General features: G+C 37.0%; 1 non-coding gene across 1 annotated transcript; it reads right to left on the bottom strand.

The window, feature by feature from the left end:
* Positions 1 to 4,338: 4,338 nt before the first annotated feature.
* Positions 4,339 to 4,443, bottom strand: LOC123592299. Its single transcript, XR_006709693.1, has one exon. It is a non-coding gene; the product is annotated as a U6 spliceosomal RNA (small nuclear RNA).
* Positions 4,444 to 9,568: the final 5,125 nt, after the last annotated feature.

The raw sequence follows: 9,568 nt of genomic DNA on the forward strand, positions 1-9,568 counted from the left end.
GAGAGTATTATGCTAAGTGAAATAAGTCAGTCAGAAAAAGACAGATACCATATGTTTTCACTCATATGTGGATCTTGAGAAACTTAACAGAAGACCATGGGGGAGGGGAAGGGGAAAAAAAAAAGTTACAGAGAGGGAGGGAGGCAAACCTTAAGAGACTCTTAAATACTGAGAACAAATTGAGGGTTAATGGGGGGTGGGGAAGAGGGAAAAGTGAGTGATGGGCATTGAGGAGGGCACTTGTTGGGATGAGCACTGGGTGTTGTATGGAAACCCATTTGACAATAAATTATACTAAAAAATAATTATAAATCTAACCCTCTCAAAAAAATAAAATAAAATATTTGGCATTAGCAAGTCTTGAGAGGTCAGAAATTCTTTGTGTTGACCTGCATTCAGTATTGAAACTGAAAACTGCTTGTCATCATAAAACTTTGTTCAGAAGAAAAAAAAAAGAAAGTTGTGGGGAAAAGACTCATTCTCAAGCACTTAAACACTGGAACATATAAAAAAAAATCAATGCTTTAAGTAAATAATTATATCACCTGGAATATTATACATATGTATATTATTCTTAAGGGCATGAATTATGCTGATAAGGAGGATTCAGTATAGTTTTAGTATTTGAAACAAATGCTAAATACATATGACAGGAACAATGCATTTGCAATTCTCCCACTTGATACTGTATTGGGCAGTCTCTCAGCCTTTCCTGGAGCTAAGATATTTTTTTGACACTTGGTTATATTTGTGGCATGAATAGTTGGAAAGATGTTTTATCTTGGGACTTTTTATTCTGTAATACACTATGCTGTTTCTTGAGAAGATAGTGGAACAAGATGCAGGACCTAGAAAGGAGATGGTGGAACACTGGTTTTTGACCCTAGGTTCCTCACTTACTCCAGTCTGGATTTAAAGTATAAAAGCCAGAACACTGGATATTCGATTTGTCTAGAGGAAGTTATCTACAGGCTGTGAATTCCATCCTACCCTCATTACAGGACAGTGAAGGCGTTTGACATCTATTTCTAAGCCCAGAAAAAAAGTGCTTCAAGAGACCATGTGTCTCTTGGATCTCTAGTAATGTACTCATTAGTATTGGACTCAAATCTGAAAAATCTAAAGCTTGAGCATTCTAACTGTTCTGAGAGCTGAGCAAGATACTGAAGCTGGCCTGCATTCCCAGAGTTTATTGGGATCAAAGGTACATGACCACTTCCTCTGGAATGAAAAGTGGGCCTCTGGAGCAGGCAACAAAAACTGACACTGTCTGAGATCTTGTCCAAGAGGGGCACATGGAGGTGGAGGGAACCCTGGTGGAGAGCAGTTGGGACCATACCACTGGGTGCTGCAGGGCTGGGCATAACATATAAATGGCTAGTTGAAACAGTTAAAGTAATTCATTTCAAGGGATCTGCAAGAGGGACATTGCCAGTATTGCAGGGTGTCTGGGGCATTCCAAAATCACCCCATGAGAAAAATTGTTTTAAACCCTTGTCAGACCCAGAGAACACCAATGCCAACTCACAACAATCTCCACTGAGAAAGAACTTACCAGCCACTCACCTCTCCTGCCCATCAAAGGCAGCCAAATGGTTAGGGAAGTGGGGCAGTGGAGGGGGGGTGGGCACCACAGGCAAGAAAACATTGGCAAGACCCCCAGGCCCTTCCTTTCCATTGTAGTTAACCCAACTGATACAGGAATGTAATAAAAGTGACCAGAAAAAGCCTAGAATTTTGTCTAGAATTTATTTAATGGGGACTGGGGGGGGGGGGGTTAGTTACCATGGAACAAGTTTGAATGTGTAGTGGGAAAAACTTTTAAATACTTTTTCTTATTATCTCTGTGTGTCTGGCTTATTCTATACAACTGTTTCAATAGTGTTTTTGTTAGTAAAAGAAGTCCAGTTCTTTTACTCAAATCCAAAAGTTATTTCCAGAAAAGATAGTAATGTCTGAGCTGGAATCAGTGACAGGAGTGCTAAGCAGCCAAAATAGACAAGAGAAGAAGACAGCTCATCACAAAGGCCTACCTCATAACCGCGCCCAGTGCCTAACAGTTTATATACATTAGCTGATCCTAGTGGTGTTTGAGGAAAATGGTGCCACGATGCTCATTTTATCACTGAAGAGATCAAGATTCATGAAAGTTAAGTCATATATTTTTAGGTCAGAGAGTTCATTAGTGATAGAGACAGGATTTAATCCAAATCTGTCCAACCTTGTCTTTTCTTCACACTCTCTCAGGGAACCTGTAACTGTTAACCTACAGTCCTACTACCTTACCTATCCCATAGAATCAGACTTCTATTTCTTTCCCCTCCCCTTCACTGTGTGATGTAGCCAGTGCAAGCCGTTCCCTTTTAACACTAGGGGAAAGGAGACACACAGGGACATAAACAGTAAAGGGAAGAAGATAGCCATAGAGAGACAGCCCTGCCTGTCCCTCTCTGACCCTGTGTCCAGATTCCTCTCCTTGATGCACTTTACTCCGGACACACTGACCCTTTCCTATGAGTGAGTCAGGCATTGTCCACTTTGGAGCCTTTGCACTGAGAGCTTTCTCTTCCACCAAGTATCTGTATGGCTAATCCCTTCACTCCCCCAAGGTGTTGCCTTAAAGGAGGCAATATCACCTCGATATCATCTCTTTTAGCTGGGTCCTAATCATCCTACTTAATTGTAACCCTGATTCCACACTTCACAGCTCTGATCCCTCTTGCCCCACCTTGGTTTTTTGTTTGTTTGTTTGTTTGTTTGTTTGTTTTGTTTTGTTTTGTTTTTCCCATAGTGTGTAATACTTTCCAACAGTTATTTATTTGTTATGTTTAATATTTAGTATCTCTTCCCTTCACTATGATGTGAGGTCCATGTGGACCTCTACCTCAAGCCTCTAAAAGATTGCCTGGCATTTGGTAGGCATGTACCATATATTGAGTAAAAAAATTACTGAATCCTGGCTTAGATCCCCTCCAGGAATTATCACATACTGCTTTTGTTTCCTGGCACCTTATTTGTTGGTTTTTGCTCTGCTTTCTTCGCTGGGCTTCCACTAATCATCTTGGAAGGGACGTTGTATCCCATTATATCTCTCTGGGTTTCAGCTGTAGAGTTTCTTGCTTTTGTCCATCCCAGTACTGACTGAGCTCCTTCCCTCATTCTGATAAGTCTTTGTCAAAGTCAAATGACATGAAGATCTTAATTTTTATAGTACTTACCTTGTCAACATATTTTTAGGTTTACAAATTATAGCCACTGCTTTTGATAGACACATGTAAATTTTATTAAAAAGTCCTGGTTTTCATCATAGTGAATTTGATATGTGAGTAAATTCTAGCATATACTAGGTAGGCTCTTTCCAAAATTTTACAAATTGATTTCTCATTCTACTTTGTAATTAAGATATAGGCATGAACCAACATTTGCAAATAATATATGGTAGCTGATTTTGCATAAAACTCAGAAATAAATATGTGTATCTGAGATTGGAATAAAATAAATTTAACATTGTCTGTGGCTGTGAAATTCATAATCCCTGATTCTACAATGACAGATTTGTAGAGAAAATTATCTATTCACAACCATTCCCATGTGGATCCATTTAGGGAAACTTTACTTGCAAGAATCTGTAAAAATGCTAATAAACCACATTTCTCACCAGCTTAGGCCTAGCTTTTTATTTGTTTCTGGCTTTGAGATAACTTTGAATAGGCAATATAGTGTCACCATGGGTAATGAATGATGCATGCATGAAATAGTGACCTTAAAACTGCACATTTCTCTTAAAGGAATCAATTTACACACCATTGCTGCTTAAATTTTATGAGCAATTATGTATCATGTCTTTCCTACATAAATGATAGAAAATCTATTTTAATCAACATTAATGTCCATGAAATTGTAACTTTGCTGGTGTCCATTAGCAAGGATGAAATAGATATGTGAAATAGTTTTAAGAAAACAAAGAATTTAAGGGAAAATATAGCAAATGTATAGGAAAATGCAATTTACTTCGAAAGTTAAATGCTTTGGAAAAAATACAGGAAATCTCAGCAATGTGCTTGGGGCATAATATTACTAGCAATCCTGGAAAATTCTCCAAGTGTAAGTACATTCAAACATACTGTTGTAAATTAGAAGACTTTTTACTACTTCCCCAATCACAGCATATGATTATATTATGAGTAACTAGCTAGGTAGCTATTTTAGTTCGCTCTTTTTAAATATTTTTTCTTCTTGTTTTAATCTTACAGAATTATGGTTTGATGCATCATTATTAAATTTTTTGCTCACTCAGAGTAATCCAATAATTCTTAGTGGCAATGCAGTGGGGCTGGATAAAATGTAGATAGATTTAGGTTTACACTCTTGATTTGTGCAGGGGCCATGCTAGTCTTCTTTGTGTCGTTCCACTTTTAGTATATGTGCTTCCAAAGCGAGTACACTCTTGATTTGCTACTCCTTCGCAAATATCATCGACTTCCAACTTCCTTGCCAAAACAAAATAAAACCCGAAACGCTCTGGCCCTGAGTGAACCCAACTATCCACTTTCTTTTACCTGGATTCATATTGCATCTTATGGAATACCTTATGGAAGGTCACAAAACCAGGCTGACTGGTATCACTGTAAGTTACTTCTCACAAAACGCAAATGAGGACCGACCACTACATGAGCATCTATCTCACCCTTCGCCTGTAAGCATGCTTTCCCAAGTTCTCTAGCCACTATTTCATACACTTTAAAATCTCCCTTTATCTCTTTCACCACTACCATCCCTGTACCCTTTAGTCCATGCCTTCGCCTTGTACATCACGTAGGTAGAAGTACTCAGATAAGAAGGAATTCACTTTCCTACCAGGAGGTCTGCAGTTCTTGGCTTAGGCTCTATGTCAAATCCCATTTCTTCCCTCCCTAGTTGTGCGGCCTAGGCAAATCGCTTATACTTCTTGCACCCATACATAAAGTGGCGATAAGAATACCAATCTTAGAAAGTTATTAGGGAGGTTAATATATTAATCAAATTAATATATATTAAGATAACATTCATATAACACACACGTACATATAACACATACTTACATATAACACAACGTACATATACATTGCCACTCATAAAAAATGATAGTGTAGGGGCGCCTGGGTGGCGCAGTCGGTTAAGCGTCCGACTTCAGCCAGGTCACGATCTCGCGGTCCGGGAGTTCGAGCCCCGCGTCAGGCTCTGGGCTGATGGCTCAGAGCCTGGAGCCTGTTTCCGATTCTGTGTCTCCCTCTCTCTCTGCCCCTCCCCCGTTCATGCTCTGTCTCTCTCTGTCCCAAAAATAAATAAACGTTGAAAAAAAAAATGATAGTGTATAGCAAAACAGTGTTAGCTACCACCATTGTCGTCCTTTATTATTCCCTCCGTTTGAATGGGAAAAGTGTCCTTTCTTCTGCCAAAGTTCCTCCACCTGTTCTCATCTTCTCAAAAATGTTTATCCTCCCTTTACCTATTATTTTTGGCAGATCATTAATCTTCCTCCTTTTTGTACTCTTCCCATTAGTATTTGAATAGGCTCTACTATAGAGCTCTAAAAAGTATGCTCCCCTAACTCCAAATCTCCAAATTTTACCCTGATTCCCTATGTACTTTTACTGGCAAGATTTTTAGAAGTAGAACAGGCCTGAAACTGTCCCTGGGGTTTGATCAAATCGAGAACACTGTTCCCTTCGCACCTTGTTGGCCCTTGCTGAAACACTCAACGACTGACCATCCCATCCTTGAAATTCCCTCTTTCTTTGGTTTCCATGACACCATGACACTTCTGATTTCCTGTATGTCTCTGGCTTCTCCTGCTTAGTCTCACTTCCTGGCTCCCTTCCTGCTTAAGCTCTTGGGCTTTCTTTGTTTCTCATTCTAGCCGGTCTCTTCAGGTGAGCTCTATTATTGCCATGGATTAAAATACGATCTTTGTGCTCAGGAAGCCCACCCGTATATATTTCCACCAAAGCCCCAGGTTCCATATTTCAACCTTTTCCTCTATAATGTTCCTTTCCTCAGCATATGGCCCTCTAGTCTCTCTTCATCCAGTTTCTAAGACAGAAAGTTAGAAATCATTTTCTACATAGCTTTGTCATTACGTCTTCACCCCATCAGTATGAAGCCCTGCTGATTCTAAATCCAAACTTATTTTTAAAATTACTCTCCATTTCTACATTTCTGTTGCCACTCTCAATTAATTTTATGCATTGTTCTCATTTGAACCACACCACAACAAAGCAGGTCTATCTACAGAACACCCAGAATGATCTTTTAATATGCAAAATGGATCTCTTTCTCTGTCTTTTGACATAGAAGCATTGCCAAGAATCTTTGATTTTGCCATCAGAGACCTCAGTCATATGGCTACTGAATCCAGCATCAGTACCATTCACTCCTTGTCCTCCATGATGGCCACACTGTCCTTCCAGTTCCTGAAAGTGCAAGTTGTTTCTACCTCATAAACTTTTCACATGATATTCCCTCTGCCCAGAATGCTTTTCCTCTCACTTTTTACATTGTGAATCTTACTCAGACTTTGTATCTTAGCTCAAGTGTCACTTCTCTGGATAAGCCTTCTTTGAGTTCCAACTTAGATTTTTCCTGTTATTTTTGTCCTGACAGCATTTATCACAAATTATGGTATAGATCAATTTATCTATTTGTCTCTTAAGCTAGTCTACAATCTCCATGAGGGCAGAGACAAGGCATGCTTTGTTCAACCTCATATTCAGTCCTCTGTAGCCTTTTAATATGGAAATAAATATATACGTACATAAATGGATGAATAAATATGAGTTTATCAGCAAGGTACCTAACCTCTCTGTGTCTCATCTATGAAGTTGGTGTAAGAATTTCTCCCTTACCAGTTTGTTCTACTAACTGATAGAGCAAATGCTTATTGGTTAGCATGAGTTTGTTTCAAAAAAGTATTGCTTCCTCTGCTCCATCCAAGCCAGCAACCTAATATAGTAGAAAAAGCTTTAAAGTTTGATATAATGAATTGTTTTTTCAAATTTTCCAGTTATTATCTGTGTAACTCAGATAAGGTTATTTAACATCTTTGAGCTTGTTCTCTTATCCATAAAACTGATATAATGATACCTATTCCCATAAGATTATGGTTAGGATTATATTAAATTATATGTATAAAGCATCCACCATGCAGGCATTTTATAGAGGTAAATCCCCAGTTCCTAAATACCCAAGATACCATATATAGTACAATTTCCCAACATGTTTATCCAAATCACATCTGGTTTTCACACTTTTAAGCTAAAATGTTACTTTGGAGGACACATAAACGTGAAAAGTATGTGTCACCTCTCTATCTTCAGAAGGCATATGAAGCACCTGAGGAACTTAATCAAAATGCAGACTCCAGGCCTCCCACTCACTGACATGTTATTCACTAGATCTGGAGTGAACCCAGGAAATTGCATTTTGATAAAGCCAATGGAGAGAATCAGATGTTTCATTAACTTCATTCTGAAGACCAGGTTTTTAATGCATCTAAATCTGAGACAGAAATATTTTCAACCCTCCTAGTGTTTGAGTGAACTATGAGTGACAAATGAGTGTAGGCTTCCTCAAAGGGCCCATTATTTCATTAAGCCTTGAAGGTTTATACATGCTGCTTTATGAAATGAACTCAATGTTGAACTTAGGAGGTATAGAGCAATTCCCTTCCCAAGGGCACTGTTCGTAGACTGTAAGTAGGTCTTCTAAGTTGTACATAAATCTTAACTTCTACATCTGTGCTTACTCTCTTGGAGATCTATCCACCAATGAAAAGAGCAATATTATGGGTTTTCATAAGTTTCAGAAATAATGCATTTCCTAAACAAAAATTTGCTATTTTGATAAACCTGAATTGTAAGCTTATGTTTTATAAAGGACATACATTAGAACAAGCATTGCTATATAGTAGTAATCATGGGATATAAAAAGATCAAGGACAAACAAAGGAATAGTGATGTAAATAGACATTTCATGTAATATTTTGAAAAATTTCAAAAAGGTCACAAACATCTCTTTATAAATCAGTACCAAATACACCACTGTATTTTTCTTTTGAAATGATTTATATTAAATATTTTAAATCTCAGTGGCTTCATATGATAAACCTATTTGGTTGCCTCTTTTTAAAGCCAAAAGTGAAAAAGAAAATTGAATGTTAAGTTACTAAGATTCTCAAGACATAAAAGCCTATAAAAGCTATAAGAAATATCCCGCAGGCGCCACATGCATGTAACAAACATCCCAGAGATGTTTTGGTTTTTGTATAAATATTGATTTTTGCTTACTCTATGAAATATTTTAAAAGATGATTAAAATGCATAACTGTATAATAATTATATTGGTAAATATCAACCAAATTCATAAGACATGAAAGATGATATTTATATCCTTCCATCTTGCTATGTAAGATATGTTTTCCTCCAGATAGGTGAAAATAGTGTTCTGAGTTTTGAATTTATAACTAAGATGACTAAGACACATTTTTGGTTCTTTACGAGTCAGAATAAACTTTGAACTTTGAGAGTTTTTCTTAGATTTTGCTTCTTGGTACTGACACTGAGGCAAAATTTCTCTTATGTAATTTAGAGGAATTGAAAAATAGGGTGGAAAAGAACCTCTAAAATAAAAAAAAAAAAAGAACAGACAGAAGTAATCAATGGGGCTAGAAGTTAAAATAGAGGCTATGAAGGGATGGTACTGTTAATAAAGGGTCATGAGGAAACTTCTGGAAGAGTGATGGAAACATTGTTGTGTGCAGGTGTATACGTATATAAAATTCATCAAATAACACTCTTAAAATTTATGTTTTATTCTGTGGACAATATGCCTCAATTTAAGATAGAGTTTTAAATGCATACTTAAACTTCTGAAATTAATCTTATGTATTTCTGATGAAAAAATATTTAAGTTGATTAATTAAAATCTCTTTTATTAAAAAAGATTGAAATCTTTAAAAGAAAATAGAAAGTCCATTCATTTGATATCAAGTTTATATTCTAATCTCTATTTTTCCCATGGGATATTTTAGTGCTTTTGGTTCCAATCATACAAAATACCTTCCTTTGTTTATTAATACACCCATTAAATGATTACTTGGTGCAAGTCTATTATGTGTCCAAAGCTCTTCTATAAATAAGACAAATTCCTGCCTTAAGGGAGCTTATTTCTTTTTGTTTTTAATTTTATTTTTTATTTTTTAAAATTTACATCCAAATTAGTTAGCATATAGTGCAACAATGATTTCAGGAGTAGATTCCTTAGTGCTCCTTACCCATTTAGCCCATTCCCCCTCCCACAATCCCTCTAGTAACCCTCAGTTCTCCATATTTATGAGTCTCTTCTATTTTGTCCCCTCCCTGTTTTTATAATATTTTTGTTTCCCTTCCCTTAGGTTCATCTGTTTTGCCTCTTAAAGTCCTCATATGAGTGAAGTCATATGATTTTTTTCTTTCTCTGACTGACTAATTTCACTGAGCATAATACCCTTCAGTTCCATCCACATAGTTGCAAATGGCAAGATTTCATTCTT

Source organism: Leopardus geoffroyi, chromosome B4 (genome assembly GCF_018350155.1).
Source record: "Leopardus geoffroyi isolate Oge1 chromosome B4, O.geoffroyi_Oge1_pat1.0, whole genome shotgun sequence".
NCBI lineage: Eukaryota > Metazoa > Chordata > Mammalia > Carnivora > Felidae > Leopardus > Leopardus geoffroyi.